Here is a 10,409-nt window from a genome sequence, read left to right as displayed (position 1 = left end):
TCTTGGTGTGGGCCTCTGGGTTCATCTTGTTTGGGCTCTGTGTGCTTCCTTGACTTGTATGTCTCTTTTCTCCACCAAATTATGAAGTTTTTTGTCATTATTTTTAATATCTTATTCTCTGTCTTCCTCTTTTGTCACCCTTGTAATGCAAATCTTGATATGCTTGAAGTTGTCTCAGAGAGTCCTTACAAAATTCTCATTTGGGGGGATTCTTTTTTTCTTTTTGTTGTTCTGATTGGGTGTTTTTTGCTTTCTCATATTCTAAATCACTGATTTGATTCTTGGCTTCGTTCAGTCTACTGTTAATCTATGTAACTTATGCTTTATTTCCATTAGTGTGCTCTTCGTTTCTGGCTGGTTATTTTTTATGTTGTAGAGGTTCTCACTAAGTTCACTGAGCATCCTTATATCTAATGTTTTGAACTCTGCATTGAGTAGATTGCTTGTCTCCATTTTGTTTAGGTTTTCTCTGGAATTTTGTTCTTTTCTTTCACTTGGGCCATGTTTCTTTGTCTCCTCATTTTGGCAGGCTCTCTGTGTTTGTTTCTGTGTCTTAGGTAGAGCAGCTACTACAAAGCAATCTGAAGATGGCTGCTACTGTGCTGGGTTTGGAGGTGCCCAGGTGAGGCCAAACTTGAACGGAGGCTTGCCTTTGCTAGTGTTGTACCTGGAGCCACATAACAAGAGGTATGTGGCTCACTGAAGTCAGATGCATCTTATTTGAGAGAATTTAGGAAAATATGAAGCATGAGCCAAGACAAGCCATTCTTATGGAAAGGCCACTAGAAACGCTTGGATGGACCCTAAAGTTGAGTAGGGTAAGGGCTCAGGGAATCACCATGGTGGGTCAAACAGTGTGAGCCCAGTTGACAGAGTCTCAGATATGATGCACACCTTCTGACTCTGTGGTGGGAGGGCTCATCAAAGGAACAATGGCCTTTGCTAGCACTTCTATCTGGAAGGAAGTTTCCTCTTAGCTCTTGTCCTAATGCCAGACAATTCAGTTCCTCCCCATTTATCTCTGATGCCTTTTAAGCTGCTGTACCAATGTTGTAGCTCACTGGAAGTGAGCCTCCTCACTCCTAAGATGTCCCTCCCAATTTTCATTTGCCATACATGGGTGTGGGACCAGCCTGTTCAGCATCTCTGCCACTTCTATGAGTTTCATGTAGTTTCTTCTTTATTTTTGTAGTTATAGAACTTCCATTCAGCTCAACTGCTGGCTGTTTTGAATGATGATTGTTCTGCATGTGTAGTTGCAATTTTGATGTGGCTGTGTGAGGAGGCAAGTACCATGTTTACCTATACTGCCATCCTGACTGAAAGTCTTAACTAGCATTTTAACAATTTGATTCCTGGTCCTTGAATAGCCTTTTTGATGCCTGGAATGCTCTTTCTCTTTTTTTTTCTGGTTAATTCCTTCTTGTTTTTAGAACTCTGATAAGAGGTTATTTCCAAAAGAAAGCTTTAACTCTGCAAAATTCAGTTAGATGTTCTCCAGGTTTTATTTTTTAATAGCTCTTAATACTAACATATCACTAAAGCATTCTGCTGTAATTATTCTAGTTTGTGCTCTTTTTTCTCCAGCCATATGCTTGTTGAGGTTAAGAATCTTATTTGTCCTTGATTCCCGGGACACAATTGGTATTTAATCAATGTTTGTTGAATGAATGGATGAGGTAGAAATAGATCAACATAACTATGTTGTTTATATAACCCTGAAAAAGCACTCAGTTAAAAACTATTTTTCATGGAAACCACCTATGCTTTCAAAACAATATTATATAAAGTCTTTTATTTCCCACGGTTGCAACAATCATCCTTTTTGTGTTGTGAATGTCTAGCCCTAAACAATGGGCCAGGGGAATTGTTAGAAAAAGGCATCAAGTAGATCTCATAAACCACTTGGTAAAACAATTTTAGAAAATTTAAATCCCTTTGACTCACTTAATTGTGACTAAATTCATTTATATTACTAGGACTTAGGTTTCTCCCCAAAATAGTGCTAAATTTGACTGGTCAAGCTATGAATTTTAAGAAGAAAAAAGTCTGTTTTAACAACACTTTTTCTATAGTTTTTTAAAACAGTAGCTCTGTTGCTTTCTATACTCATTCAGAATTATCTGAACATTTGAATTACTAAGCAACAAAGTTGTATCAGCCCAATTAATAGATATAATGAGGAAGTAAATTTTAGACATTAGGGATACCACCTACTAGTGAGATATTACCTTCACCCTTTCTGTCCACCCTTACTAAGACACACACACTAGACAAAACTGATTTAATTATGATATAGCTGAGAACTTTATGTTCAAAGATTTCCATAATTTCATATGTAAATAATTGTGTCAATGTACAATTTCACAGCACAGAAACAAGTTGGCACAGGGATCATTCTGTTTTACATGGCTTGAAAATGTTTTAATTACACTCATTTCTGATAAATAATAAACTGTAATGGAGTAAAAATCACTTCCTTGATGTAAATATTTCATACAATTGAATATGAAATATTTCGGATTACTGAAATCTAAGTTTCAATGAAACAAAATAGACTTATCTACTCACTGAATTTTTTTTCATGAAAAAATAAATATTGAAAATCCCCAAAAATAATAATTTACCTCATTCATCCCAAAATTTATGTTATCAATAATCTTGGTTACAAATTGAGGACTAGAATATATAATAAGTTCCTAAAACTCTACCAAATGATCTTTGTACTCAATACAATTAAAGTAGGTCATGTGTTAACTTTTTATTCCTATTTAAAGACTGTATACATTTATTCTTCTCCTAGTGTGGATATAATAGCAACAGTAAATGTGCATCCCCGGTTGCCTATTGCCATTACAGCTGGGTTGCACCCATTAAGTAGTACAGTATTCCATCACTTATTGCGGGTATTATGTTCAACGCCCCCGCGGTAGGTGAAAATACGCGAACTAGGAACCTTGGGTTTATTTTAATATTTACATATTGTAAGGCTTTATAAACCCTTCCCACACTTATAAACAGTTCTCAGTCCCTTATTAATCTTTCCCAGTCCTTTATTAGCCTTTCCCACACTTTTATAAAGACTACTTATGTTCTTAAACATATTCTACACTCTTAAACCTACATAACTTAACATACATATACAGTACCTCAAAATCCCGTGATATAGTGGAAAATCCATGATAAATAATTAAATATAATATTTTTTAAAATCCTGTGATACCATGAGGCCATGATAAGTTAACCATGATATAGAGAGGGACTACTGTATTCTATAGTAAGTGCATAGTAAACATATTAGTATTCAACTCTCATGATTAATAGACTAGAATTTTGGATCACTTCTCTCAGAAAGAAACAGTTTTAGCATTTTGTGCTATTATTATTCAGACCTATAACTTGTGAAAGCTGACCTAATTGAAGCCACAGGCTACATTTCAGTGAGCTACCTTTCATAGATTTCTTCAGTTCATGAGAGCATTTTCCGGTTTTAATTTGCCAGGGGAGACCTGATCTGAGAAAGACCAGGTACAGTTTTATGAGGTGAAAAAATAGGTATAGAAGACTCTTTGTTTTCCCTTGTCAGATATCCATGCAATCCCAAACAGAGTGCTATAATTTCTGTAAAACATACATTGTATATAGATAAAGGTTTACATCATACCCAATAGTGAAAAAAACCTCACGAACCTTTAGCTATATTGTGGCCCTGGAACCCATCACCTGGTTGTTTGCAAAACAAAAAGTAATGTATTACACCTAGGAAATTTGAAATTTTTAGGATATATTCAACTTATTTAAACCTCTTCTGATAGGGTTCATATCTATCATATATTGTAAGACAGTTAATAAGCCCAGCAGAAAGAATTTCAACATAGTTTTGTTTCTTATGGTAGTTTAGAATTCTGTTGACTCCCTAGATATTTTGTTTGCAAGTCTTTCATGCATTACTTACTTCTCGTATGTACACTTGCAAGCTATTTTTTTTACCTATTGTATGTACTTGACAGATTTTCTTGGCACAGAGCCCAGTTGGCTTAGTATGTGCTTCAAATTGTCTGTAGTGTCCATGATTCTGTTTTGGAGATCAGCATTCTCTAAATTATTAATGACTATTATTGTACTTTCGATTCCACATTTCTTTTGGTATTTAGACACAAAGAATGAACCCAATGGATAATAACTAAGATTATCAAATCTATGCCCAATGCTCAGTATAGGGGAGGAGAATAAATAATTTTGGGGAGTAAACAAAACAGGATTATTCCTATAAACAGTTAAACAGAAGTAAACATGGACTAAATTTATCAGCTGACAAAATGCTCATGATATCACTTATTCTCATTTTATCTTCTAAATATTACTTATAAGTCTTTTGATCAACATACATGGGTAAATATATTCTTTAAAAATATAGAACCATAGAAAGTGCTAACTTTTCTCCCCCAATTCACAAGAATTTGTTCACCTGATGAATTATGACACTCTATCAAACATTTAATAGGGCACTGGTAAATTCACCTCTGAATTTTGAGTCAAATAATAGCAATTTAACTTTAGGTATCATTTTAAAGAAAAAATAAGTCATATTTATAAATAATTTACACAGACACACACACATTTTAATGGAGGAACTACTAAAGACAAAAAAATACAGAGGAAAGTATGTGGGGAAAATGTCTCTGGAAATGAAAAAGAAGAAAAAAATTGTATTCACAGTAAACTATAACTAGTAATCTACTGCATGTAAGTGAAATTTGGGTCTTTATCTTATAGATGTAAAGCTTAACATTGAAATTAGATTTAAACTAAAGGACATTACAAACCCAGTAAAGTGAAACTCAGGAAACGTCATTTAAGAATTGCTAAATAAATTCCATGTTATTTTTTTTTTAGTATTGGAAAGCTAAATGTATTGATTCTGAATTATTTTCATTCTGACTAATGTATAAAGTAATGAAATAATATTTTATTTTCTAAAATCATATTTTTAATCCATTCTTTTAAAATTGGATCTGGATCTAGGATTTTGAAATACTTGCTATAAATCTTTGTTTTCTTATAATAAAATTATTCCCTACAGTTTCATTATTCTAATATTGATTCAGCTTTATGGTTAATTTATATGCAAAGCAAATAATTTACCCACACTTGTAAGGGATATGCATTATCAGAACACAACACCTGCAGGACAAAAGAGAGGTTAATTCCATTGTTGCTCCAAAGCAAAGGAGATCATTACGGAGCCTGCAGTAACCACGCTCTGTGAAATAGCTGCATTAGTCATTAACTTTCCAGCACTAAATTTCATATCAAACTCAATTAACTACTACATAGCTTTTAATGACAATATTTTTTTTTAGATGCAGCTCTTGTTTACTAATAAGATTTCACATCACGACTATCTGTTCCATTACTTTATCCATGTTAATATTCAAGTCTTGATTTTCTCCGAAGAAAATGGGGCAATGAAAACTGCATTTGCTAAAAGTTCTCCTTGAATTATGTTTCAACATTTCAAGTGTGTTAATATAATGCTTTAGAAGCTAAAGGGAACAATTATATAGGAAGCCAAAGTCCTCTATCTCTAGGATTGATTAAATTTGCTATTTATGCATATTTCCCCACAACATTGCTTCTTTGTTGGAATTTATCAGGATGAGAACCGTCTAAATTGGAAATGTCCCTTAGTATATTTTTATCACAGTGAAAGTCAAAGCCCAGAATAACAAAAAAGGCACAAAATTAATGTCATCAGGAAACAATTTACGTAGCTAATTAGCATAGCATTCTCATATAAAAAGACAGATGGATTAAGGGATAGGGTCATTCATAGCCTGCAATAAACTGCTTCAGTCTTTAATCCCCTGCTGTTACTTATCAACGGGTGCCCTTTTTATGGACTTAGATAGATCCCTGGAAAGATTTAGATTCTCCTATTAGATTGATTTACCTTGTTCCTTTAAATTTTATTGATGATATATTTCATTATTTTCTTACGAGAATAACAAGACTCAAATTTAGTTAGCAGCTGAAGAATTGAAATAAAAACAGGTGTGAACACTTCTCATATATTAGCTTCTACAAAAAAATTATACACACACATACACACTTATTACTGTGCTGTGTTTAGAAACAGGCTCTGGTTTGGAGGTAATCATATAAGGGTTATTTCCTACTTCTACAGGAATTGGGTTTATTTTGCAAGAGATATATACAGCATCCAAGACAATTACACATCACAACAGCCGATAATGCTCAACTATAGAATGTGTGAACTTCCTTAAATAGAAGTAGTCAATTAAGATAGATTGATTTCCATGAGTCTTCTTTAAAATATTGACAATAACAATGTCTCAGAAAAGTATCACTAAAGATGTTTGATCTGGTATATATAAAACGAAAACCAACCAACCAACCAACCAACCAACCAACAAAAAAAGTTGAAAACAATTTTTTTTTAAGTTACAGGAGATAGGGAGATAAGTTATTTTCTTTGACTATGACATTAATTTCCTAGGGCTGTCATAACATAGTCCCACAATGTGTATGGCTTAAAACAATGAATTTAATCCCTCACAGTTATGGAGACTAGAAGTTTGAAATAATAGTGTTGCAAATAATGGAGTTTGAATTTTGACAGATCATTTTGGAGACACAGTTCAATCCATAATAATTAAAATACATCAGAATATTAGTTTGTTAATTTTAAAAAACTTTTTAATTGAATTTATTGGGGTGACGGTTAATAAAAGGTTTATTAATTTATAACAGGAAATATGTTATATGAAATAAAATTCTTACTTCAGCATGACTAATACATAATTTCCCCCAAAGGCACACCTATATGGAAAAACAAAATATAGGCAAACAAAATATAGCTAAATTTGCATTATATCAGAAAAAAAAGAAGTAATTGGAATATTTAACGCCATCACGCTAAAAAAATGGACACACATTTTAATGATAGTAAGACTTGCCAATGAATTGGCAATTTTACTAGCCCAGACTTCCTTCTTATGTCAGAATTTGGTATTATACTTAAAGAGAAATCAGTTATACTTTAGAGACTCATCTGCATCTCGGTTTCCACAGGTGACTAACTCTCCTGTGATTGACAGACTCTTTAGTTATGTTAATGAATTCATTTCCAACATTCCAAAATCCTCTTGGCTTCAGACCCCTTAGGTTGCTTTAAAATGCTTGTAAGTCTTAGATGTCATTCTTCCTTGTCTTAGTTTTGGGGATTATATTATTTTTGCAGTTCTTCTTGCTATCCCTATGAGCTGGGAAGATATACATATATTCAAATTGTCCTGTTGGAGAACCAAAAGTTGTTTTTTTCCCATTCTCTCCTACAATGATACACAATTTTATAATATATATTTTAAATACAATTATTGTTTATTGAGATCATATTTCTTTCAATTGACTACTTTTATACCTTAAATGGGGAGTGATATTAGAACCAAGATATAGATGCTAGGTTTGTTTGTTGCTGCTGGGGAGTTGTTGCTCCTCAGCACTCCTTGCTGAAAGAGTAAGAAAATATAGCCCATGTGTACACACATAATTATAACTAGCTCTCTAAGTAACCATGCATATTTATATTAAGCTAAACATGAATTCATACTGAAGCCTCCAAACAAATACATTACCATGTGGCTCATTCTAGCCTCTTCACCTTGTCTGTAAACTCTCATTCAAACAGTGAAAAATCTGGCTTTCACCATGCACCATCAATTTACTCAATTGTTCATTTGCAGTATACATGTATAGTGTTATCAGAATGGTTAACCTGTACTGCTGTGGGAAAAAAGAAAAGGTTATTAACTAAAGTAGTGTGCTTATATACAGTCCCTTTTACCTTTAATCATATAGTCTCCTTTTATTTCCAAAGTTACTTAGTCAAGCATATTTTCCCCTTCCACTTCAGTGAGATTGTTTCATGCATTCTAATAGTTATATTTTTGTCATATTCTGTATCCCATTCTGTAATCTCTCTACTTCCTAAATGATAATTGTTGAAAATTGTATAAATTAAGAGTACTCTTCATGCTCAGTAAGTCTATGGATACTGACATGAATAATGAGATGTATGCACAATTACAATATTGTAAAGATGGTTTCAACTTCCTAGAAAAATCACTGGTGTTACACTTATTCAACCCTCTTCCCTCTCCCCTCATCTCTGGCATCCGTGCTCTTTTTACTGTCACTATATTTCTTGCCCTGGCTGGTTTAGCTCAGTGGATTGAGCGTCGGCCTGCGAGCTAAGTGTCGCTGGTTCGATCTTCCAGTCAGGGTACATCAGAGAAGGAAAACTCTGACTCCAAAAAACCTCCGCTGCCTTGCGGCATACCTCTTCAGGGGAAAGGCTAAGGGAGTAAACCCCGACAGAAAATCCGGAGCCGGAGTCCCTAAGGCGGTTTGACGTTGTAGTCAACACCGGCAACTCCTGCGGCGCACCTGAACCCAAGCTGTATCGACTCCGTCTTTCCCTTGGACCCTTCAGCTGCGAAGAGAGGGGGGGTCTGCTGCATGGGCAACAGCAGACCCTCCATATTACCCTGCCCAGGCTCTGTAGCTTCAGCGTCATCGCAAGATGTCGATTCAACACGGGAGGAGACAGATACCATGTCACTCCCGAGTCGGACTGCACAGCCATTCTTGGCGGTGCAGATAGACTCTGAAGAAGCTACACCATCGTCTCTCGAGACGGACGGCTGCCGACGATTTTTTGCTTTTACACATTGTCATGTGATTAGAATCATACAATGTGTAACATTTTCAGATAAATGTTTTTTACAGAGTAATAAGTATTTAATATTCATCTCTTTCTTCTTGTATCTTGATAGTCCTACACTCCTTTTGCTGAATAATATTCTATTGTATGGGTGTACTAGTTTATCAGTTAACCTATTTAAGGCTTTCTAGGTTACTGTCAGTTTTGGAGATTATGAAAATACTGCAGTAAACAGGTTTTTACGTGATGGAAGTTTTCATACTGGTTGGGTAAATACATAGGAGCATGATTGCTGGAGAACATGATAAGGCTATGTTTAGATTTGTAAGAAACTGCAAGCTGTCTTCCAGTGTGGCTGTACCACTTTAAATTCCCACCAGCAATTAGAACTATTATTGCTTTGCATCGTTGTCAGAATTGGGTTTTAGGTCTATGAATTTTAGCCATTTAAATCATTGTATATAGTGGCATCTCACTCCTGTTTTAACTTGCATTTCTGTAATGACAAATCATGTTGAGCATCTTTTCAGGAGCTACTTGCAGTCAGTATATCTTTAGTGGAGTTTTGTTTAGATCCTTTGTTCATTTTCTAATTGAGTTGTTTGTTTTCCTATTGTTGAGTTTTAAGTTCTTTGTACATTTTGGATACCTGTCCTTTATCATATATATATATATATATATATATATATATATATATATATATATATATATATATATTTTGCAGATATTTTCTTTTAGTCTATGACTTGTCTTTTTATTCTCTTGGCAGGGTCTTTCATAGAGCAGAAATTTTTATTTTTTCATAAATCCCAACTTAGCAGCCTTTCCTTTTGTAGATTAAGCTTTTGAGATTGTATTTAAATTTTTATCATCAAACTGAAGGTCACTCTTTACCTATGGGCTTATCTTTTTAAACTAGTTCCCAGTATACACTTTTGACTAATCTAAGATCACCTTTATATTTCACTATAATGCTTCGTATGTTAATGTTCCTTAACAGAGTGTTACCAAATTCTCCCTTCACACTCCTTATAACATTGCTATCATCCATTTTATGTATCCATATCCAGCTATAATCACCAAATAAATTTTTTCCTATTATTAATATTCTTAATTTAAGTGGTTATAGTTTAGATCAATATATAATAACAAAATAAAACATTTTGTTTTATCCTCATTTATTCCTTCTCTGACATATTTTATATCTTTATGAAGATGCAAGTTTCTGAACTTTATCATTTTCCTTCTCTCTGCAGAACTTCTTTTAATATAGGTTGGCAATGTGGGGTGGCTGGCAATGAATCCTCTTAGTTTTTGGTTGTCTGATAGTTTTTATTTCTCCTTCACTTGAAGGATAATTCTGCTAGCTATAGAATTTTAACTTGATGTTTTTATTCTTTCAACACTAAACATTTCATCCCATTCTCTTCTTACTTGTATCGTTTCTTACTAGATGTAGGGTATAATCCTTATTCTTGACCCACTACAGGTAATATATTTTGTCCTCTGACTTCTCTCAAGATTTTCTCATTTTTGTTTTTAAAAACATATATTTTTAAATTTTTATCCTAACCCCAGGATATGCTTACTGATTTTTAAAGAGAGGGGAAGAGACACATTGATGGGAGAGAGAAATATCAATTGGTTGCCTCTTGCACATACC

The sequence above is a fragment of the Furipterus horrens genome, unplaced genomic scaffold (genome assembly GCF_987537825.1).
Source record: "Furipterus horrens unplaced genomic scaffold, mFurHor1.1.pri manual_scaffold_3, whole genome shotgun sequence".
Classification (NCBI taxonomy): Eukaryota; Metazoa; Chordata; class Mammalia; order Chiroptera; family Furipteridae; genus Furipterus; species Furipterus horrens.
Note: the sequence above shows the minus strand (reverse complement) of the source record.